This window comes from Pan troglodytes, chromosome 4 (genome assembly GCF_028858775.2).
Source record: "Pan troglodytes isolate AG18354 chromosome 4, NHGRI_mPanTro3-v2.0_pri, whole genome shotgun sequence".
NCBI classification, from domain to species: Eukaryota; Metazoa; Chordata; class Mammalia; order Primates; family Hominidae; genus Pan; species Pan troglodytes.
Genome location: NC_072402.2, coordinates 97,974,203 through 97,999,762, shown reverse-complemented (window position 1 = coordinate 97,999,762; position 25,560 = coordinate 97,974,203). Strand labels below are relative to the sequence as shown.

The window sequence follows — 25,560 nt, the reverse complement described above, 5'->3', positions numbered from 1 at the left end:
ATTGGAGCTCTTCTAGAGGTTCATATCCTTGTGTTATGTTTCTGCTAGGCTGTCAGCTTCTCAAGCATGACTTCTCATTCTGTGGTTCTCTTCAAAAGAGTAGGTGCCCCCAAAATATTTATTATTAGCATCAAGCTCTTATGAACACAGAATTACAAACAAAAATGGCTAAACTTAAATTATCTGTGATATCTTTGATGTCTAAAATTGAAGCATTGTTATTTTTAAAGAAATTCTCACATTACAAATGTATATTTTATTTTTTATTTACATGTTGAAAAAATATTCTGCATGTTCTTTTCTTATGTTCATGGTTAAAATACGGAGTTGCTATTTCAGTTTTCAAAAAGGTTATTGCTTTTATGTATCCAGCTATAATTTTTATCTCAGGTTGCAGTTATAATCTGCAGGAAGACATTAAGACCAGTTTTCGTATGATCAAATAATCCGGAAGAGTGCAAAATTATCCATGTGCAGGGGGCTGAAAAAACCCATGAAAATACGGGGGTCCTGACTTGATGGTTTCAGATAGTGCCTGTTTTTCAAGGCACTTGCTGAAAGTGCCTTGAAATTTAAGCAACATTTCAATAAAAAATAGCAACACAGTCAAATAGGCATTAATCAATGGGGGACTAGAAACAGGAAAGCAGCTATAACTCTATTTAGACAATAGGTATGCTGAAATGAGGATCAGGTAGCTGGGTGAATGCTTTTTTTAAAATTTTTTTTCTGTTTATGATCAATTGGTGCAGAGCAAGGGTACCATGGAGTATAGCTGTGAAGCTAATTTCCACTCTTTCTGATAATGTGTGGTTTCTCAAATTGATCTGACACATGTGGATAAATAAAAAATGTGTATTTATTTGTCCTTGCAATAGTTTACTGAGAATGATGATTTCCAATTTCATCCATGTCCCTACAAAGGACATGAACTCATCATTTTTAATGGCTGCATAGTATTCCATGGTGTATATGTGCCACATTTTCTTAATCCAGTCTATCATTGTTGGACATTTGGGTTGGTTCCAAGTCTTTGCTATCGCAAGGACAAAAAACCGAACACCGCATGTTCTCACTGATAGGTGGGAATTGAACAATGAGAACACATGGACACAGGAAGGGGAACATCACACTCTGGGAACTGCTGTGGGGTGGGGGGAGGGGGGAGGGATAGCATTAGGAGATATACCTAATGCTAAATGACGAGTTAATGGGTGCAGCACACCAGCATGGCACATGTATACATATGTAACTAACCTGCACATTGTGCACATGTACCCTAAAACTTAAAGTATAATAATAATAAAAAAGGTGTATTTATTTTACGGTGTTATAGTAGGAAAAGTGTTATCCACAGGATAATGGATAAATACACATTATTTCTACTATTTAGTTTCATTGTGTTCCTGGCATCTGCTAGAGGGTAAGAATACTCTGGGCCATTTCTTTCTTTGATGTTATACTATATTGAAAAAAAGAAAGAAAAATAAATGCTAACATGGGTTACTACGGTAGAGTTATACTTTAAGTTGTATGACATTTGCTTTTGTGAAGCCCTTATGTTATCCTGTTTCTTCCCCAAGCCTTCTCCTTAGTACTCCCAGGATTAGAAACTTCCCAATGGCAGGAATATTTTGCTTTTTAAAATAAGATATTTAACAACATATTTTATTTCCTTCTTACATGTCACATGTCTTTGCAAAGTTATTTAAACATCAAGGTTTTGTAGAAATAAAAGGAGAGAATTAAGATAAGTGAAAGCAAGGAAAGAGGAAGATCAAAAAGAGTTCCCTGATAGAAGAAAAATCACCTTGACATTTCCAAAGTGTTGAGAACTGGGCTCAACAAATAGGACACATTCTGGAAATGGGTCTATCCAGCCACATCTTAGAGAGAACAATGGAGCCCTCTCATTATTGGGCAATTTATGGTGACCTTGAAGAGCTATACTCCCTTGGAAAGTTCCTCCTGTTGTCAGACCTTGAGGAGCAGAGGTGCAGTGGTAAATCACAGCAGCACTATTGTGGGATACTGGGCTGTTTGGCACCAGGGACAGGTTTGGTGGAAGACAATTTTTCCATGGACTGCAGCAGGGAGAGATGTTTTGGGGATGATTCAAGCACATTGCATTTATTGTGCACTTTATTTTTTATTAATATTACATTGTAAAATATAATACAATGAAATAATTATGCAACTCACCATAATGTAGAATCAGTGGGAACCCTGAGTTTGTTTTCCTGCAACTAGATGGTCCCATCTGGGGGAGATGAGAGAGACAGTGACAGATCACCAGGCATTAGATTCTCATAAGGAGTGTACTACTCAGATCCCTTACAAGCATAATTTACATAGGGTTCGTGCTCCCATGAGAATCTAATACCACCACTGATCTGACAGGAGGCAGAGCTCAGGCGGTAAAGTGAGTGATGGGGAGTGGCTGTAAATACAGATGACGCTTTGCTCACTAGCCTGTAGCTCACTTCCTGCTGTGTGGCCCAGTTACTAATAGGACACAAACCAGTACTGGTCCATGGCCTGGGGATTGGGGATCCATGCTGTAGATTGATGTGAGCATCTTATACTAGGCAGACCAGAGGTGGGCTGGGAGGTTGAGGTATTAGTGATCATCAGATGGCAGAATTTGGACTGAAATGTTATTGCAGTTTCACTTGTTCAGCTGATATCTCCAAAGCATTGGTCTTGGGAAACAAGAATTAAGCTCATTCTTATGCTTTAAATGGTTTGTCCTATACATTTCTCTAAAACATGCCATTACTTTGATGCATTCAGTGATTCAAAGCTTGAGTTAGAATACTAAAAAGTGAGGTTGCCAGTGCAATATTAAAAAATAGAAACTATTTAAGAGACAACTCCTACAGATAGGTGACCAACTGTCCTTCTTTCCTGGGAACTGTCCTAGTTTTTGCACTGCAAACCCCACATCCCAAGAAACAGCACAGTCTCTGGCAAACTAGGACTAAACAGATGCTTGAAGATTAAAATGCCTGTAGTTTCAGAGGTAGTTTTTTTTTTTCCCCCTCAAGAAGCCTTTTATCTTAAGCATCCTCTAACATAGGTAGTGTTTTCTCAATTTCAAGACACTACTGCAGGTCCATCTGTTTAGACAGGTTTTCCTCCACTGATAGGGGAGGAAATAAATATCTCATTAATCCTCACAACATTCCTGTTGGTAGGGGAGCAAGCATTATAACTTCAGGTAGTGAAGATTCTTGTCACTCTAATAATGGCATTTTATTACTTAGCTTAATATGATTTTATTACGGATGCCTGGAAGTTTGAAATAGAGTAGTTTTTGCAAATGGAAATAGTAAATAAACAAAAAACAATCATCTTGGACATAAATGCCTTAGGTTAAATGTTAAAGTTTGACATTGAAGTTTGAGATATGAGAACACATAGTGCCTTCTTTTCCATTTTTGATTTACATTCAGCTTTTCTATTTTGTTAGTTTAGTTAGATAGCTTAACATTGCTTGTTTTCTATGGAAATGCTTAAGACTTCTCACATCTTTAGTATGCTTTAATGTGGAAACATGCAATTTTAGAGCTGGAAGGGATTCTAGAGTTCATCCAATAGTCTATATTAATAATTCAAATTGTCAATTCCTTTTTTAAGTTAGGAGGGGCAGTATGTTACAGTGGCAAGTTTTCTGGAGTGAGTTTCCACATTGTTTTTGCCCCTGCCAGGCTGTGGGACTGTCAGAAAGTCCCTTACTCACTCTCAGACTAGGATTTTACATCTTGAAGATGAAGGGGTTGAACAAAGTAATTGCTGAGGTTGTCTCCAGTTCTGAAATGGTAAAGACCAGATGCTTTGGTAGTTTGTAACTCACCTGGGGTCACAGAGTCAAGACCCTTATCCATGTCTCTGAATCCCTGTTCCAATCCACCTCCCACAAACAATCTATTCTCGTGATTTTAAAAATTATTTACATAATAATCCTTCTATTTCACCTCCCCTGAAATAAAACCATATTGAATATTTTCCCTGTGTTTTTTTGCTGGTATCTCCTGAGATTGGAAACACAATCAAACTTGCTTAGTAGGCCACCTGTGTTCATAGACCACCTGCCTAAACAAATTTGCCAAGCACCGATTATATTTCCTAGAGGTGCACTGCATCTTGTGGCCACCTGCTTTATGGGTCTGTGAGCAGCTCATCAAGTGCATTAGGTGGGAAAGTCAGAATTTTTGGGAGGAGAGTAATAAAAACCACAATCCCCCAAATTTGTAGAAAATTAGACCTTTAAAATGACAAATATTTGTTGATTGCAAAAAATTCACTTAGCATAACTTGTGGCTTCAGAAGTTCACAAATCAAATTGCAAATAGTAATTCTGACCTCCTTATACTGAGTTTTTTCCTTTTATTTGTATTGGAATAAACTTTTCCTTCCAAGTGGCAAAAATTGCTATACATTTTGATTGTTTTATTTGCATGTTATTTCACAGAGATTGAAAACATAATTATTTCCATTTTACAGCTGAAGGAGTGTTGGTTGTGTGAGGAAATAATGAAGATACATTAAATAGAAATAGTTTCTGGAGTCCCACCTTAATGTTTTATCCATTAACATGGTTCTCACTTCAGTATTTCATCATCTTCTCTGGCAGGTTTTACAGCAAGCATTCTATCTTGGGCAGTGGTACCATTTCATTCTGCTATATAATTAAGATAGAATGGTCACACAAGTGATTTGCAGTGGTTCTAGAAATAGTAATTAAGGTTTCTACCATCACACTGTCAGGCATTTATTTTTTTTTCCCTCAAACATTAAATGAAACAAACTGTTTAATTTCTTGAGCAGCTATACCTGTCTCTTGGGAATTAAAGTGCATCCAAGTAGAGGTGAAAAGAGCCATTTTAAACATTACTGGGCAAGCACATAGCTCACTGAGGAATGACTGCACCACTGATCATGTGGCTGACAATCCTGTATAATAACTTCATGATTCTCATCAGAATTTATTCATTTTTTTTACTCTGTATTAAAATTCTTCTTTGGGTCACACATTCCAAGATATGTTGGGGATTTATTGCTAGATATTATCAGTCTTACTGTATTTCCTCAAATCTATGACAGACTGTATTTGGTGAACAACGAACAAGGCAAAAACACTTGCATTCATGAATTCAGAGATTTCAAAGTGTGAAAAAGTGCATGCTAGAATGGATGCAATGTGATTGTTTTTAAAATTTTAGTATCTGTTGACCTAGGTCTGTGCCAGGACTGTGAGGGCTTATAAATAGTAAATAAAGCTATGACCTTTTAGTTTTGACAAGATCCAATATAAAGTACCATTTAAAAGGACTGTTGTTTCAGAGAGAAAAGTGGGAGATACAATACTAGAGATAGTAATTTTTATTTTCTAATACTGTAAGACTAGAAAGTAATTTTCTACAACCAGTTCAAACAGCTTCCAAGGGATTTACTTTCTTTTGAATAACTCATTTTAGACCTGAAAATACTTTATAATATTCCAAGGGAGACAACATCACTATTATAAACAGACCTTAAACAGTGCCTGAAACTAATGCAAAAAAAATATTTCATTCCTATTTTTTTTCCTGGTTCACAGAAGTTGTGGGTAGAGAACATACAAAGCATTGCTGTATTATTTGGTGCTGACATTTGTATGTGAATAACAGCAACATTTATTATTTTCTTCAAATATCAACCAAATGCTTTCTGACATTGTACTCTAATTTTGCAGGATACAGAATCAGGTGTCATAATGACAGTGGAGGTGAGCTGCAAGACTCAGTTTAGTGTCTCATTTTTCTCATGTTTCAGAGGTTGAGATACAAGCATTCTGAAAAAGTCACTTCAATAATATGAATCTTCATAAATGCAAATGCTATTGACTTTAACATTCAATTTGGTAGCAAGCTCAAAGGGTTTGAAATTGTACTTAAAAATGTTTTCTTTTTGGTAGTCAACAACAAATATTTCTGAGCAGTCGATGACATTAAGATTAAGTTGCAGGAAAACCACAATTCAATGCATAAACATTAAAATGTAGATTTCTATTTTCAGTTGGCAATGTCATCATCTTTCTTATGTGGCAAATAAGGAAATTTTGACATCATATTTACTGCCTGTCTCTAGCACAAAACTCAATTCCTAATTCATTGTGTGCACTATATATTCGTTGAACTAAACGTATTGTCATGCAATAAATTACTAATCAGTCCATTCAGTAAATATCTTTTGATCAACTTATTTTTGCCAGTTCCCTGAGGAAACATTACAGCTGCTTTCTACTTTTTAGTCCCTGTTCTTTCACTTTCCTCTGTGTTTTCTTCTTACTATAAAATCGACTCAATTATCTTTAGCTTGGCTGCTAGTACTTCATTTTCACTTGATTTTCCATTTTCAGGATAGAGTACATTTCATCTCTCTAGCTATTATTGTCAAAGCTGCATTCTTCATCTGTCACACTGACCCATCTTTCCCTACCCGAAGTCCTTTATCAATTTTCCATTGCATTGAACACCAAGTCTGCGATATTCTCATTATTTCCTAAAGCCTATCAGCAGGAAGATCAAAATACTTTTCCTTTTGCCAGTCACCACCTCTCCCAATTTCTTTTGTTTGCCTCGAGTTTGTCTCCTTGGGTGTGGCTCATTTAAACTGTCAACATTTTTAAAATTGTTGCCTATTAATTGTACATATTTATGAAGTACAAAGTGATGTTTTAATGCCTACATTTTATAGTGCTCAAATCAGTGTAATTAGCATATCCATCACCTCAAACTTTTATCATTTCTTGTATTAGGAACATTCAAAATTCTCTCTTCTAGCTATTTGAAAATAGATAATAAATTATTGTTAACTATAGTCAGGCTAAAGTGCTATAGAACACCAGAACTTTTGCCTCCTGTCTAGCTGTAATTTTGTATTTTTTCTTTTTTTTTATACTTTAAGTTTTACGGCACGTGTGCACAATGTGCAGGTTTGTTACATATGTATACATGTGCCATGTTGGTGTGCTGTACCCGTTAACTTGTCATTTAACATTAGGTATATCTCCTAATGCTATCCCTCCTCCCTTACCCCACCCCACAACAGTCCCCAAAGTGTGATGTTCCCCTTCCTGTGTCCATGTGTTCTCATTGTTCAATTCCCACCTATGAGTGAGAACATGTGGTGTTTGGTTTTGTGTCCTTGCGATAATTTGCTGATAATGATGGTTTCCAGTTTCATCCATGTCCCTACAAAGGACATGAATTCATCATTTTTTATGGCTGCATAGTATTCCATGGTGTATTTGTGCCCCATTTTCTTGATCGAGTCTATCATTGTTGGACATTTGGGTTGGTTCCAAGTCTTTGCTATTGTGAATAGTGCCGCAATAAACATACGTGTGCATGTGTCTTTATAGCAGCATGATTTATAATCCTTTGGGTATATACCCAGTAATGCGATGGCTGGGTCAAATGGTATTTCTAGTTCGAGATCCCTGAGGAAACGCCACACTGACTTCCACAATGGTTGAACTAGTTTACAGCCCCACTAACAGTGTAAAAGGGTTCCTATTTCTCCACATCCTCTCCAGCACCTGGTGTTTCCTGACTTTTGAATGATCACCATTCTAACTGGTGTGAGATGGTCTCTCATTGTGGTTTTGATTTGCATTTCTCTGATGGCCAGTGATGAGCATTTTTTCATGTGTCTGTTGGCTGCATAAATATCTTCTTTTGAGAAGTGTCTGTTCATATCCTTAGCCCACTTTTTGATGGGGTTGTTTGTTTTTTTCTTGTAAATTTGTTTGAGTTCATTGTAGATTCTGGATATTAGCCTTTTGTCAGATGAGTAGATTGCAAAACTTTTCTCCCATTCTGTAGGTTACCTGTTCACTCTGATGGTAGTTTCTTTTGCTGTGCAGAAGCTCTTGAGTTTAATTAGATCCCATTAGTCAATTTTGGCTTTTGTTGCCATTGCTTTTGGTGTTTTAGAAATGAAGTCCTTGCCCATGCCTATGTCCTGAATGGTATTGCCTATGTTTTTTTCTAGGGTTTTTATGGTTTTAGGTCTAACATTTAAGTCTTTAATCCATCTTGAATTAATTTTTGTATAAGGTGTAAGGAAGGGATCCAGTTTCAGCTTTCTACATATGGCTAGCCAGTTTTCCCAGCACCATTTATTAAATAGGGAATCCTTTCCCCATTTCTTGTTTTTGTCAGGTTTGTCAAAGATCAGATAGTTGTATATATGCAGCATTATTTCTGAGGGCTCTGTTCTGTTCCATAGGTCTATATCTCTGTTTTGGTATCAGTACCATGCTGTTTGGGTTACTGTAGCCTTGTAGTATAGTTTGAAGTCAGGTAGCATGATGCCTCCAGCTTTGTTCTTTTGGCTTAGGATTGACTTGGCAATGCGGGCTCTCTCAATGAAATACAGGAGGATACAAACAAATGGAAGAACATTCCATTGTCATGGGTAGGAGGAATCAATATTGTGAAAATGGCCATACTGCCCAAGATAATTTATAGATTCACTGCCATCCCCATCAAGCTACCAATGACTTTCTTCACAGAGTTGAAATTTTGTATTCTTTAGCCAAGGTTATATCTATCGTATTCCTATTACTCACACTCTTCCCAGCCTTTAGTAACTACTGCTTTACTCTCTACTTCTGTGAGATCAACTTTTTTAGCTTCCACACATGAATGAGAGCGAGCAGTATTTTTCTTTCTGTTCCTGGCTTATTTCACTTAACATAATGTCCTCCAGGTCAGGCTTATTCATGATGCTGCAAATGACAGGATTCCATTCTTTCTTATGGCTGAATAGTATTCCATACTGTATGTGTATGTGTGTGTGTGTGTGTATAATGTGTGTATATATACACACATTATGTATGTATGTGATATATATGTACCTATACGTGTGTGTGTGTGTGTATATATATATATATGTGTATATATATATATATATATATATATATACACAAAACTTTATACATTAATCCATTGACGGACACTGAGATTGATTCCAAATCATGGCTATTGCGAATAGTGCTGCAATAAACATGGGAGTGCAAATATCTCTTGGATATTCTGATTTCCTTGCCTTTGGATATATACCCACTAGTTGGATTTTTGACTCATATGATAGTTCTATTTTTAGAGTTTTTTTCTAACTTTTATTTTAGGTTCAATGGGTACATGTGCAGTTTGTTACATGGGTAAATTGTATGTCATAGAGGTTTGGTATACAGATAATTTTGTCAACTAGGTAGTCAGCATACTGCCCAATAAGTAGTTTTTCAATTCTCATCCTTCTTTCACCCTCCAACCTCAAGTAGACCACAGTGTCTGTTGTTCTCTTTTTTGTGTCCTTATGTATTCATTGTTTAGCTTCCACTTAAAAGTGAGAACATATGATATTTGGTTTTCTTTTCCTGGTTAGTTTGCTTGGGAGAATGACCTCTGGCTCCATCCATGTTGCTGCAAGGGACATGATCTCATTCTTCTTTAGGGTTGTGTAGTATTCCATGGTGTGTATGTACTACATTTTCTATACCCAGTCCACCATTGATGAGCATTTAGGTTGATTCCGTGTCTTTACTATTGTGAATAGTGCTGTGATAAACATACACGTGCATGTGTCTTTAGAATGGTAGAATGATTTGTATACCTTTGGATATTATACACAGTAATGGGGTTGTTGGTTTGAATGATAGTTCTATTTTAAGTTCTTTGAGAAATCTTCAGACTGTTTTCACAGTTGCTGAATTAATTTACATTCCCACCAACAGCACATAAGCCTTCCCTTTTCTCCCTAACCTTTCTAGTATCTCTTATGTTTTAATTTTTTTAGTAATAACCGTTCTGACTGTGTGAGATGGTATCTCGTTGTGGTTTTGATTTGCATTTCCCTAATGATTACCAATATTAAAGCATTTTTATATGCTTTTTGGCTGTGTATATATCTTCTTTTGAGAAGTGTCTGTTCTTGCTCTTTTCCCATTTTTTAATGAGGTTGTGTGTTTATTTGTTGGCTGTTTAAGTTCCTTGTACATTCTGGATATTAGAACTTTGTTGTTTGAAAATATTTTCTCACATTCTGTAGGTTGTCTGTTAATAGTTTCTTTTACTGTGTAGAAGCTCTTTAGTTTAATTAGGTCCCAATTATCAATTTTTGTTTTTGTTGCAATTGCTTTTGGAGTCTTTGTCATGAAATCTTTGCCAGAGGTTATGGCAAGAATGATATTTCCTAGGTTATCTTCCAGGGTTTTTATAGTTTTAGGTTTCACATTTACGTCTTTAATCCATCTTGAGTTGATTTTTGTATATGGTTAATAAAAAGGGGTCCAGTTTTAATCTTCTGTATATGGCTAGCCAGTTATCCCAGGACCATTTATTGAATAGAAAGTCCTTTTCCCATTGCTTTTTTTTTGTCTGCTTAGTCAAAGATGGGGTGATTGTAGGTATGTGGCTTTATTTCTGGAGTCTCTAACCAATTCCATTGGTCTATGTGTCTATTTTTGTACGAGTACCATGCTGTTTTGATTACTGTAGCCTTGTAGTACAGTCTGAAATCAGGTAGTGTAATGATTTCAACTTTGTTCATTTTGCTTAGAATTGCCTTGGCTATCTGGCCTCTTTTTTTTTGGCTTCATATGAATTCTAAGGTACTTTTTTTCTAATTCTGTGGAAAATGTCATTGGTAGTTTGATAGGAATGGCATACAATCTGTAAATTGCTTTGGGCAATATGGACATTTTAACAATATTGATTTTTCCTATTCATGAGCATGAAATGTTCTTTTATTTCTTTGTGTCATTTCTGATTCCTTTCAGCAGTGTAATTCTCATTTTAGATATCTTTCATTTCTTTAGTCAGTCATATTCCTAAGCATTTCATTCACTTTATGGTGATTGTGAATGAAATTGTGTTCTTGATTTGGGTCAGCTTGGATGTTATTGGTATATAGAAATGGTACTGACTGTTTCTAGATTGATTTTGTATGCTGAAACTTTGCTGAAGTTATCAGATCCAGGAGTCTTTGTGCAGAGACTATGGGGTTTTCTAGGTATAGAATCATATCATCTTCAAGAGAGGAAGTAGTTTGACTTCCTCTCTTTCTATGTGGATGGCTTTTATTTGTTTCTCTTTTTATATTGTTCTGGCTAGGACTTCTCTATTTTCAGTTTTTTGAGTAACCTTCATACTGTTCTCCACAACGGCTGTGCTAGTTTACATTACCACCAACAATGTATAAGAGTTTCTTTTTCTTGCATCCTCACCAGCAGTTATTTTTTGTCCTTTAGGTGATAGTCATTGTAACTGGGGTGAGATGATAGCTCATTTGGTTTTGATTTTCAAGTTATTGACAATTAGTGATGGTGAGCATTTTTTTCATATACTGTTGGCCATTTATATGTCATCTTTCAAGAAATATCTATATAGATCATTTGCCGATTTTAAAATGGGATCATTTAGTTTTTGCTGTTGAGTTGTTTGAGTTCCATATATATTCTGGATATTAATACCCTATTGGATGAATCGTTTGCAAATATTTTCTTCAGTTCTCCCATTTTGCCTTTGTTGCCTGGGCTTTTAAGGTCTTATTCACGAAATTATTTTTCCAAACCAATGTCTTGAAGCATTTCCTCCGTTTTCTTCTAGTAGTTTTATAGTTCCAGGTCTTACAGTTAAGTTATTTTGAATTAATTTTTGTATATGGCAAGAGATATGGGTCTAGTTTAATTCTTCTGCATATGAATATCAATTTAATTTTAATTTTAATGATGTTGTACCCCATAAAAAATTGTCAACATTTTCATTCTTTTGCAGACCACAATTTATTTTGGTATACTCTCCTATTCTAACATGCAAAACATTATTTAAGTAATTAAAACAGCTTCTGAAATGTCATTCTGTCCACTAAATCTTCCTAGACTATTCAAATTAATACAAGCTTACAGTCATCCTAACTAATCAAGATAATGAGATTTCCTTTTATTATACCCATATCTCTCCTGTAGTAATGGAGAGTAATGTTTGTCTTTGAAACACTTCTTAAATTTATTCACCCAAAATCATGTACATAGAATATCTTACATTTTATTCAGTTCTTGATGTATGAATTTGTTCCATTGTTGGTATATCTTATAAATGTTTTCCCATGTCTGTGCTACCTCTTTGATGTCAGGAACTGTTTAAATAATTTTATCTGAAAATATAAAAAAAATATCCAATTAAGCGCTTAATTTTTGGCTGCTTCTGTTCTTTATTAGTTATTCTTAGAACAAAGAATATGATATTCAGATACGCAAAATGTACGGAAAAGAAATATAAACTAGTGTGATGAGAATTTATTAAAAAAAGAAATGGTCTTTTTTTGGTGGTGAGGAAAGCCTATATTTTATACATAAACAGTAAAATTAATTTTATTACACTTGAGAGTTTTTATTTTTACCCTGGGAAGTTATGGTTCTTGTACTTCAATATGCATGAGAAAAATCTAGATAGTTATTAAAATTATAAACTATAAGATCCTAGCAGTAGCAATTTAAATGTATCCTAGAATGGGTTCCAGGAGTCCACAATTTCAGATTTTAAAATGTAGCTTCTTACTATGCTTCTTGATAATTTTATGTTTTCATTGTATTAGGCCATATCAGCAGGTTGATTTATCCCATTATATGCCTGAAAAAAGATTCCTTGAAATTAGAATTATTATACCTCTTTCTTATTACCTTACATTACTGTTGCCATTTGAATAGCAAATTCATATAATATCATTTTACATTTTTATTGGAATTTTTGTCAAAAATGTAAGGCATTCAAATTTTCTGCTTCATATACTCTGTGGGAGACATCAGTCACCTGTAATAGAGTGCATTGCTATGACCTTTTTGCAATTTTGCAATGCAATTTACTGTGAATACTACTGTATCATTTTATAGATTCCAAATAGTCTTTGAAAAGGAGTTATCAGGGCCACTTGTGACAAGAATGTGATGTGCAACAAATAAAAACTTCAGAAGTAGCTAGTTTTTCTTGATACTGGACAGCAGACAGGGGTGTGAAGCTATGTAGAAAATAAACATTGTTTCAGTAGGAATATAACACCAGAGGAGGGAGAGTTCTTTAAAAAAATTGAACATAGTTTATGGAAACGTTCTCTCCTCCTCCTCTGACTCATTTTCCCTTTCATACCTAACATATGAGCCAGTTGTCTTGTTCAGTTTCCTATAAGGTAATATCCCTTTCTTAACAATAACACTGTACCATTTTCAATAACTTGTACACTACCCCTTTCTCTTTCAATTCCCATAATTTTATACATTTCCTAGGACTAGAAGATTGTAGTATAAACACGTAGTTATCAGAATTAAGTCTTGCTTTCTACTTAGAACTTTTTTCTTTTTTATAAATGTCTAATACTTTTATATATTCAATACTTTTTTATTACACTTTAAGTTCTGGGATACATGTGCAGAACGTGCAGGTTTGTTACATAGATATACACATGCCATAGTGGTTTGCTGCACCCATCAACCCATCATCTACATTAGGTATTTCTCCTAATGCTATCCCTCCCCTATTCCCCCCGCCCCCTGACAGACACCGGTGTGTGATGTTCCCCTCCCTGTGTCCATGTGTTCTCATTGTTCAACTCTCACTTATGAGTGAGAAAATGTGGTATTTGCTTTTCCATTCCTGTGTTAGTTTGCTGGCAGTGATGGTTTCCAGCTTCATCCGTGTCCCTGGAAAGGACATGAACTTACGCTTTTTATGGCTGCATAGTATTCCATGGTGTATATATGTGCCACATTTTCTTTATCCAGAATATCATTGATGGGCATTTGGGTTGGTTCTAAGTCTTTGCTATTGTGAACAGTGCTGCTGCAATAAACATACATGTTCACGTATCTTTATAGTAGAATGATTTATAATCCTTTGGGTATATACCCAGTAATGGGATTGCTGGGTCAAATGGTGTTTCTGAGTCTAGATCCTTGATCAATCACCACATTGTCATCACCACATTGTCTTCCACAATGGTTGAACCAATTTACACTGCCACCAACAGTGTAAAAGCGTTCCTATTTCTCCACATCCTCTCCACATCTGTTAAAACCTGACTTTTTTTTTTTTTTTGAGATGGAGCCTTGCTCTGTCACCAGGCTGGAGTGCAGTGGCACCATCTTGGCTCACTGCCACCTCTGTCTACAGGGTTCAAGCAATTCTACTGCCTCAGTTTCCAGAGTAGCTGGAACTACAGGCACGCACTGCCATGCCCAGCTATTTTTAAAATTTATTTATTTTTGTATTTTCATAGAGACAGGGTTTCACCATGTTGCCCATACTGGTCTCCAACTCCTGAACTCAGGCAATCTGCCTGCCTTGGCCTCCCAAAGTACTAGGATTATAGGCGTGAGCCACCGTGCCCAGCCATTTCTCACTTTTTAATGATCATCATTCTAATTGGCATGAGATGGTATCTCATCATGGTTTTTTGATTTGGATTTCTCTAATGACCAGTGATGATGAGCTTTTTTTCATATGTTTGTTGGCCGCATAAATATCTTCTTTTGAGAAGTGTCTGTTCACATCCTTTGCCCACTTTTTGCTTGGGTTGTTTGTTTTTTTTCTTGTAAATTTGTTTAAGTTTTTTGTAGGTTCTGGATATTAGTCCTTTGTCAGATGGATAGATTGCAAAAACTTTCTCCCATTCTGTAGGTTGCCTGTTCACTTTGATGATAGTTTCTTTTTCTGTACAGAAGCTCTTTAATTTAATTGGATCCCATTTGTCAATTTTGGCTTTTGTTGCCATTACTTTTGGTGTTTTAGTGATGAAGTCTTTGCCCATGTCTGTGTCTTGAATGGTATTACCTATGTTTTCTTCTAGGGTTTTTATGGTTTTGGGTCTTACATTTAAGTCTTTAATCCATCTTGAGTTAATTTTTATATAAAATGTAAGGAAGGGGTCCAGTTTCAGCTTTCTACATATGGCTAGCCAGTTTTCCCAACACCATTTATTAAATAGGAAATCCTTTCCCCATTGATTGTTTTGTTAGGTTTGTCAAAGATCAGGTGGTTGTAGATGTGTGTGGCATTATTTCTGAGGCTTTTCTTCTGTTGCATTGGTCTGTATCTCTGTTTTGGTACCAGTACCATGCTGTTTGGTTACTCTAGCCTTGTAGTATATTTTGAAGTCAGGTAGCTTGATGCCTCCAGCTTTGTTCTTTTTGCTTAAGATTGTCTTGGCTATAAGGGCTCTTTTTTGTTTCCATATGAAATTTAAAGTAGTTTTTTTCTAACTCTGTGAAGAAAGTCAATGGTAGCTTTCTGAGGATAGCATTGACTCTGTAAATTACTTTGGGCAGTATGGTCATTTTCATGTTATTGTTTCTTCCTATCCATGAGCATGGAATATTTTTCCATTTGTTTGTGTCCTCTTTTATTTCCTTGAGCAGCGGTTTGTAGTTCTCCTTGAAGACAGAACTTTTTTCTTTATACTGGATTTATACATGTGTTCATATAAACTTATATTTATATGGGTATATTTTTAGAAGGAAAATGTAATAAATTTGTATTTGGCTCTAAACAGTATTTCTTTATAAAAATATTTAGTGAGAACAAAAAATGACTATTTTATTTTGTTTATAATGTTATCTTTGCTTAAATACCACCTTACCTGCTTTGGTTTTTTGTAGCGCACTTAAGAAGGCAGAAGCCTTATTAAGTCACACATCTTGCTTAATAAGGAACTAAGAGAGAGCTAGTTTGTGTAGGTAGAACTGAGGTTTCAGAAATTTTGTCACCAGTAGTCATCTGGAGACACTAGCCATATGTCTATTATAACTTGAAAGTATTGAAGGGGTTTTATACATGACTTGAGAAAGAAAACATAAATATAGAAAACAAATGAATGGACATTGCTGTGGTTTTGCTGTGTGTCCCCACCCAAATCTCATCTTGAATTTTACTCCTGTAATTCCCACGTGTTATGGGAAAGTCCTGGTGGGAGATAATTTGAATCACCGTGGGGTAGGGGGGTTCCCCCATACTGTTCTCATGGTATTGAATAAGTCTCATGATATCTGATGGTTTTATCACGAGTTTCCCCTTCTGTATCTTCCCCATTTTCTCTTGCTGTAGATATGTGAGAAGTGCCTTTTGCCTCCTGCCATAATTCTGAGGCCTCCCCAGCCATGTGGAAATGTAAGTCCAATTGAACCTCTTTTTCTTCCCGGTCTTGGGTATGTCTTTATCAGCAGCATGAAAACAGACATAATACAGCATGAATACAGACATAAAAATTACATGTAGTTTTCATAAAGTTAAACTATACTTAATTATATGAAACAAACTGAACATTTCAGTGGAATTCTGATAGATGTTGTCAATTCCACCTTCTTGTACACTGGTGAAAACTCATAGCCAGCTAGTTCTTGGAAAGTACATTAGTGTGATTTGGTTCCAGAATAACTTTATCTGCATTTGTATAGAAAGATTCTGCAGAACTTTTATAGGTAAGTACTACACTAAATGAAAAGACTAGCAAGTTTGGCAGCAGGGAAACCTGGTCTTCTCTGTATTCTCCTTTACAGTATTCGTCCCCTTCTGACCCATCATTTCTTTGTATGTTTAATGCTACTAAAGCTAATTTATAGCTAGATGAGGTTTACATAAAATGGTATGTCATGTAAAGTAATTATTGAAATGCCTGATGCATAGCTGGTTCTTAGCAAATGATAGCTGGTACTATAATGAAATTAGTGATGATCACCTATAATTACAAAAATGTTTGTTTCTTTAAATCAAGTCTTAACCTCATAAAAATTATTTTATCTCAAATTGGAGGGCTTATTTTTAATCTTTATCAACTGTTTTAAGAGATTTTTACCCTCTAATGTTCTCTGCTAAATAACTATTACACAGTCTTGTTACTAAAGGTATCATTTCTTTGCTCCTGATACCTTTGCGACCCAACTTTTGGCTTAATAATTGGGGAAGGTGGATTACCCTGCTCTGATTTTTATGAAAAACGTCTTCCTCTGGTTGGGGTTGAAATGAAAAATATGCTGTATATATACACACATGCCTCCCATGACATTTCCTAAGTTTCTTGATTTAATATACTGTGGGTACAGCCACCACTATTGATGGCAGACTGTAGAAGAGGCAACAAAGGAAAGATCGACTTGCTCTGGAGGGATATCATTAAATTTCAACTCTTTAGTAATGTTTGTTGTTGTTGTTGTTGTCGTCTTTTAATCAGGCATTCAGAGGGTCTGAGCTGATTTTGGTGGGGCAATTTCAGAGACAGAACTCTGGCCTGTGAATAACTTACATTAAAATGGGTCATATATATTCCTTCTTTACAAAGAATGGAAAAACCACAAAATATTATTCAGATGAAATGAGCTAACCTTCCTTTAGTTAGGATATTGGTTTTAAAATAATATTCTGTTATTCAAAATTTCATTCCTCTTTAGAAATATCTACTACTTGTTACCAAAAGTCTAAGTGCCTGTTAAAACTTCCATTGCAATTTATAAACCAAGTTTCTAAGCAATGCAAGTCATTTTATATATTTATCTCTCTTTGGCAGTTCTAACAGCTGAAGACTTAGCATTAGCTATGAATTTCATTACTGTAATTTTACTCCCATTCCAAATCATTAATATTGATGCTAAATAAGTGATAGTGTTAGCCAAACTCAATAATATTACTTTAAACTGCTTAGAAAAGGAAGTACACTCTCAGAATTTTTCTCATTGCCTTTGCAAATTGAGGATGAACTTAAATATGACAGCAGAGCTTTACCCAGAGGTTGTCATGTTGCCATTCTGGTTCCCCACATCCCTAATACATGTCACATTTATAAAAACTAGAAAACTATTGTCTTATCACTAAAGGCTCATTTTATTCAAAAATAGTTAAGCCAGAATAGCATTGATCTTTATGCTTTTCTGGCCACTTAAAGTAAATTTTATATATTGGGAGAAATTTGATCTGATGATGCTATTAGACAACGTAGTATATACATTTGATTTTTAAAAATGTATCCATTATCAAACCAAAGACTCGAATTAAAACATCTTACCTGCATCTTTCCCTGACACCATTTACCCTACATCATACATAATTTTTATCTATGTTCTAAACATTTTCTTAGATGTGTTTACTTTGACCCACAGGGAAAATAAATGAAAAGATTCAGTTTGGTAGGAGAATGACTTACCATGAAGAGTAATGTTACGATTCTCTCTCTCTGTGTGTGTCTCTCTGTCTCTCTATATATGTACATATACTGCTTCTTGGTTTTTTATGATGTACATATGTTTCTTCTTTGCTTCTTGGCCCTCAGAATCTTTACTGATTGACTTCTTGTTTTAACATTCTTATTAATTTCTTTTGAGCAAGGTAATTTAGAAGGAATTTGGACTTTGTGACTGTTATACTTACATTCTCATTCTAGTTCTGTGACATGCTAGGTAAGAGAGTTTGAACAATTTGAAGATTATTTGCTTTCTTTGGATTTTATTCATTTTATACAATAGAAAGAGATAATAATTATTGTACTGTGGAGAATTTTTGGCAAATAATAGGTTTGCTACAATATTAGTTCATCACCTTACTTTCATATTTTCTTTTTGCTGGAATGTGAGTCATTTGTCTTATTTATTTGTGTATATTTATGGCCTAGTCCAGTATCTGAGACATTATTGCTGCCTACTAAATGTCTGTTAAATATAAATGGTACCCTACTCCACTTTGAGTCATTTTTATACCCCAAATTCCAAGAGTTTCCTCAGGCAAGTTCCTATTAACTGCTGTTGGGTCACTGTTAAACAATCACAGGCCTATGCAGGCATCTTTCCTGGGAATGTTAGATGTGACTCACACTTACTTCATTAGGCTTGCAGAGACAAATATTAAAGTGATGAAGTTTCTAAGATAAAAAAATCTAGAATGAAATTATGGCAAATTATATATGTAGTTTTATAGGCAAAAAGAGAACATTTTACAATGAAAATAACAATTATTATAGTGTCTAAATGCAAAGGACTGAGAAAATATCATGAAGAAAAAAGAGTGGTCAATAATATCCTATATTGGAAGGATGACATGTGAACTAAAATAATGCCATTAAATTTATTAATTTGGAGTTGATTAATTATAATAAGGGAATACTAATTATCATACCCATAAAAATAATTATGGTATAAATAAAAACATACTGCTTTGTGTAGATAGTAAGAAATGTATAGAACTTTTTAGGAAGTGATACAGAATATCAGTATGGATCTAAGTATTTAAAGTATTGCATGATATATTCATATGGAATATTTTAATATGTGACCCTACTGTGAAAACATTTTTTAAATAATTCAATTTTTATAAATAAATTATTTTTTAATATTGAGAAAAGAAAAACCCTCTCAGCCTTCCTTAATGCCCAAAAGGAAAAGAAAAGGAAAATCCTCTTTAGAAAATTCAAATTTAAAACACAAATTATTTGGGCTGTTTGAATCTTCAAACTTTTTTTAATCTTCAAATTTTTAATCCTTTTTTGAAAATTAATCTTACAATTTATTATTAAAATCTTCAAATTTTTTATTAAAATTACTTTATTTTAAAGGATTATTTAAGAGTCAGAGACTATGTGTTTAAACTTTCCCACTAACAGATTTCTCTGTAACTAAGCATTATAGTTACATGATTTATTTCTTAATTAACTCATTTCTTTGTTTTTCCCAATTGAACTTTACACTCTATTTAAAGCAAATTTGTTTGAGGTTTCTTGACACATCATTTTTTTCTGCCCCCACTGCCTTGCTGTATATTCTTTTCATTCTCTGAACATTAGTTTTCTTCTAGACTCATCTTCAAGATTCATTCTACAGTAATCCAGGATAATTAGGTTATATCTAACTCTGTCTACAAACTATGCAGACATAGAGATGCATGGGATAGAAACCCATGGTTGTCAATTATACTTTACATTTAAGTAGAGACAGATAGAATTTGCAATTTGTGACTCAAATCTGTAACTGCTCATCTTCATTCACATTATTGCAGTTGATAACTTTTCAGTCTTTCAAAAATATGGAACTCTTCTGTCATCCAGTTTCTGTTGAACCCATATGTTGTCAAAGAAAAAATGCACTAGACAGAATTAAACAGGCAGGAAAGAATTCATTCAAGACTATTTTGATAGGAGAGATTCAACTCAACTCCAGTGAAACAAAAATGGAAGAGTTTCCACTTGATGGGGTAGCTAGTGAAAAAGTGCTGGAGGAAGTTAGGCAATGTAATTAGGCCATCTATATTTACTAATTGGTGCTTTTAGAAGTTAGAAGTTAGGCTCCTACCCTCTCACGCAGCCTGAAAGATAGGACGCTATCTCCTTAAATGATCACATTTCGAAGAGATGGCACCCAAGTCCTTGAGGAAGGGTTGTAAAACTAATTAGAGGCTTGGAGAAGATTTCTGTACATTTCAGAGGGGCAGAGAAATAATTTGCAGTTACAGATTCTCTAAAGTAAATAAAATGGAAGTCAAGAGCTTATAGTTGGGAATAAGCCAGTCTAAAATTTAGTCAAACAGAAGGAAATATTAAAGTCATTAGGCCATCTTTGTTAAGGCCATGACAGTCCTCCATTGTAAAACTCCTTTAGTATAGTGACAATAACATACTTCTGATAGTATGTTGCACTATATCTCACAAAAGGAGAGGAGGAGTAAATATTCATCAAGTACAATTGTTCATTATTTCTTTTTCTGTTGTATGCACAGATTGATTATAAGTAGCTCTTCCCCACCTCCCCAAAGAATCATAAATTCTGGGACAGGTTTTTGAAAGTTGTTATTATGCATTATGTAATATGATTTGGGATATTATTATTTTTCTGAAAGATTTAAAGCTGATAGGCATTAGGCTTATTTTCCCTTATGACCAGGCTGAAGCACAGTGTCTACAGGTCAAAGGTTTAGACTATACAGGACCCAGTGTTTAATTATGCTCTGCTCTTACCTCGGGTTTTTTTTGCTTTGGTTTACTCTCACCTGGTACAATCTGCTCAACTGCTTAGAATCTCACTTTTCATAGCTCTCGGCAGATTAACAGCTTCTTCTGTTTTCCTGAAAGTGGCATGTTGGGAATTAGTCATGGTTATAGAAAGCCTCAGGCTTTTAGGAGAAAGATGCCACATTAATGCTACATTACCAAAGGAAATCTATAGAAATCTTTGTTTTTAGGCTATATTGACCCATCTGTATATAAATCATTTTTACACACTTCTGAAATTTAATATAATTTGTTACTACTACTTTTATATTTCTGCTTTTAATATTATTTGTAAAGGTTGACATTCCCATGACTCCTGCCCAGGAATACTATTTGATATCCCCCCTGAATTATATGGAGTGTGGGAATGGAGGGATGAGAGAAAAACCAACAGAAAACAATTAAACTTTGTGTTATTGTTGCTGGATAAAATCTATGTATTTGAGAAAAATATATTTCAAAGCCTTTTCATCTTTAAATGTTATTCAGTAGTTGAAGGCTAGCCATGAAACTCTACAATTTCAGTAGCAACTGAAAAATTCATCTCAGACCTTTGCTTTTTTTTCATGCAAAAAAACAGCTGCAGGCACAAAAAGCAATCCCAAGGATGCAATTACACTCAATTGCTTTCTAATGTATTCACTCTTTACAACTATTACATTTCCACAGTAATATATTACTTAAAGTAACAATTATCCTGTGATTTGGATTGTTTTACACAAAATTTTACGATGGCAAGAATACTATTTATATATAAACTATAAGATATGAGTGTTCAGTTGAAAAGTTTAGAAAAAAATAAATTTAAGTTTGGCTTTGCTTTAGCTACAATTTTAGAAGGTAAACTTAACTTTCAGTTTTTAGACTGGGAAAAATGTGCCAATTCTTTCCAAGGACATCGTATTAAGTGAAACAGAAAATACAGGAAAGCATTCTGCTACTAGGACAGGTTATGGACAGCTCTGTGTTGTGTGTGATGGAGAATGTTCTGGAGCTTTTATCTTTACAGCTCTATAGCAAGTAACTGGAGACATTTTTCCTTGTTGATAAATGAGTGAAGGGCCAGGGGAAGGAAGTTAGAACAAAAATTACTCTTAGAATTCTTCTACTTTAAGAACAATAATACCTAACACGTAGGTCTTGCCATGTACTTGGTTTTACAAACATTTGATTCTCAGCACAACCTTGTTATTTAGGAATATCCATATCCTATTTACAGTTGTGGAAATCTAGGCTCTAAGAGGTGAGCATTCAGCCCAAGATCATGTAGTTGATAATTTATAGCTGGAAGTCAAATGCAGACCTTTATGTTTCCAAAACCTATGTTCAAATTTGTTGGCCTCTACTCTGTTTGTTTAAAATCCAGAGTACTGTTTCATGTAGATGCATTCTGTAAGATTTTTGTGTGTGCCTGTTTTTGTTGCTATTGGTATCATAGGTCAGCAAGTTTTTGTTTGTTTAAAAATTCAGTTAATATAAAATTTAAAAATTACATATGAATGTAATTGTAATAGTATATGAATGTAATTGTAATAGTAACAAAATTAATATGGGGTACCCCTCAATAGTACATATTTTGAAAAACGTATATGAAAAAATCCTATGGCTTTGAAGTTCCTGGATTGATTTTATAAGTTTAAAAAGAAAAACAATAAGAAAACTAACTACTAATAGATTTTTTTGGGTTTTCTGGGTTTTCACAGTGAAAACCCAGAAAACTCTTCTAGTGCCATACTTTACTCAAAGACAGTTTTGTTCAAATGAAACCTTACCTGCAGTAGGGTTTGTTTAGAGGTGGCAAATTTAACTTCTAGTGAGAATTATCTTGAGGAGGTGAATCTCATCGGTGGAATCTTGCCATTTGTGATGCAAAGGAAAACATTAAAATCAAGGGAGCTCAGAAGGGTTGAGTCCAGCTCCAGAAATACAGCTTCTCCGGTCCCATTTCAAACCTGCTGAAATATAATCCACATTTTAGGAAGATCTCAGCCATTCTTATTCATATTAAAAGTTGAGAACCACTGTCGTAAAACAAGAGATGCAGGGGAACTTTTAATTTATTCTTATAAAATAACGTTTTGGTCCTCAATATATGTTGTTTATTAAAATCAACTATGGGACTTAAAAAGAATGAAGTAGCTGTTGGGTTTATTGCAGACCTGTTGAATCATAAAATACATGGTGTGGGACATTGGCACATGGCATAGATAATTTGAGAAAAATTAATACACCACCCCCAAGACATATACATAAACACATATACACTTAATATGCTCTCTCCCCCCCCCCAACATAACTACATTAAAATGTATGTGGGTGATTCTAACATGACCACAGTTTGAGAAAACTGAGTGAAGTCTCTTTGATGCAGAACAAGCCATCTTCAAATCATCTTTCTGGAAAAAGCAGCATTTTGTCCTAACATTTACCCTATTCCCGTTGATTCTAAATGTATTGGATCTTTAAAATTTGGTAAAATGCTACATTATCCTTAAAGTATATTTTCAATGCCCATTTCATCCAAAGGAGTTTTTCTTTTGTAAATCCCAATTCCTCTTTATCTGTATCTCTCAAAAGAATAACCTCAGATCTATTTTGTACTATTTACTTGTGTGCAGTGTTGCTAATAGTATACATTTTTATTATCATTATATTTCCCACATTACCTAAAAAGTTACTTCGAATATCACACTGTTGGCATTCATTTTGTTGAAAAAACAAATGAATGAATAAATGGATGATCACGCAAAGGATAATAATGATGTAAAACCAGTGTAATGTATTAGAATACTAACTGAACCAGGAGTTAAGATATTTAGCTCAAGCCTCTTTTCTGCTGTTAAGTCAAGTATGACCTCGAATTAATTTCTCCTTTATACCAACTATTTTGGTATGATTATTGGGTGAGATATTTTAAGACTTTTTCTATACAGATAAAGTTTGAAAAAAAATAATTAGCTATTTTTTGACTAAATTATCTTATAGCTTCGAACAGTATTTTTCTGTGTCTTAGGATCTATTTCTACCTAATTAATCAAGTCTTGATGTTGTAGATAGTTCTCATCAATAACTGTTGGTATCTTAATACAAAGATATCACAGGGCATTTAGTATCTGCATTCTCTATATGTGGCTGAATTTTATTACATGACTATACTTGCTATCTATGCTACATCAAAATTTTCAAAAAAATTTACTGACTTAAAATACTGACAGATTTATTATCTCACAGTTACTATAGGATAGAAGTCTGGGCACAGTTTAGCTAGGTTCTCTGCTTTAGGGTGCAAGCCCCAATTCAGATATTGGCTTGTGCTTCAGTCACATCAGGGTTTTGATTGGGAAAAGATCTGCTTCCAAGTGTCCTCAGATTGTTGGGGCAGAGTGTTGGCAGAGTCCATCTTTTGTTGTTGTAGAATAGAGGTTCGTGTTACCTAGTGTAAGTTGGATTCCTAGGTATTTTATTCTCTTTGAAGCAATTGTGAATGGGAGTTCACTCATGATTTGGCTCTCTGTTTGTCTGTTATTGGTGTATAGGAATGCTTGTGATTTTTGCACATTGATTTTGTATCCTGAGACTTTGCTGAAGCTGCTTATCAGCTTAAGGAGATTTTGGGCTGAGATGATGGGGTTTTCTAAATATACAATCATGTCATTTGCAAACAGGGACAATTTGACTTCCTCTTTTCCTAATTGAATACCCTTTATTTATTTCTCCTGCCTGATTGCCCTGGCCAGAACTTCCAAGACTATGTTGAATAGGAGTGGTGAGAGAAGGTATCCCTGTCTTGTGCCAGTTTTCAAAGGGAATGCTCCCAGTTTTTGCCCATTCAGTATGATATTGGCTGTGGGTTTGTCATAAATAGCTCTTAGTATTTTGAGATACGTCCCATCAATACCTAGTTTTTTGACAGTTTTTAGCATGAAGCGTTGTTGAATTTTGTTGAAGGCCTTTTCTGCATCTATTGAGATAATCATGTGGTTTTTGTCTTTGGTTCTGTTTATATGATGGATTACATTTATTGATTTGTGTATGTTGTACCAGCCTTGCATCCCAGGGATGAAGCCAACTTGATCATGGTGGATGAGCTTTTTGATGTGCTGCTGGATTTTGTTTGCCAGTATTTTATTGAGTATTTTTGCATCTATGTTCATCAGGGATATTGGTCTAAAATTCTCTTTTTTTTGTTGTGTCTCTGCCAGGCTTTGGTATCAGGATGATGCTGGCCTCATAGAATGAGTTAGGGAGGATTCCCTCTTTTTCTGTTGAATGGAACAGTTTCAGAAGGAATGGTACCAGCTCGTCTTTATTATACCTCTGGTAGAATTTGACTGTGAATCCGTCTGGTCCTGGACTTTTTTTGGTTGGTAGGCTATTAATTACTGTCTCAATTTCAGAGGCTGTTATTGGTCTATTCAGGGATTCAAAGTCTTCCTGGATTAGTCTTGGGAGGGTATATGTGTCCAGGAATTTATCCATTTCTTCTAGATTTTCTAG

At 34.7% G+C, this 25,560-nt stretch overlaps 1 long non-coding RNA gene across 1 annotated transcript in view; it reads left to right on the top strand.

Annotated features, from left to right (window-relative positions):
• The window catches only part of LOC134806986 (uncharacterized), a 128,068-nt gene that overhangs the window by 63,240 nt on the left and 39,268 nt on the right, over positions 1 to 25,560 (top strand). The window contains exon 2 of the long non-coding RNA XR_010157283.1: positions 16,146 to 16,208. This is a non-coding gene — a long non-coding RNA (uncharacterized LOC134806986). The remainder of the gene's footprint in view (positions 1 to 16,145; positions 16,209 to 25,560) is intronic.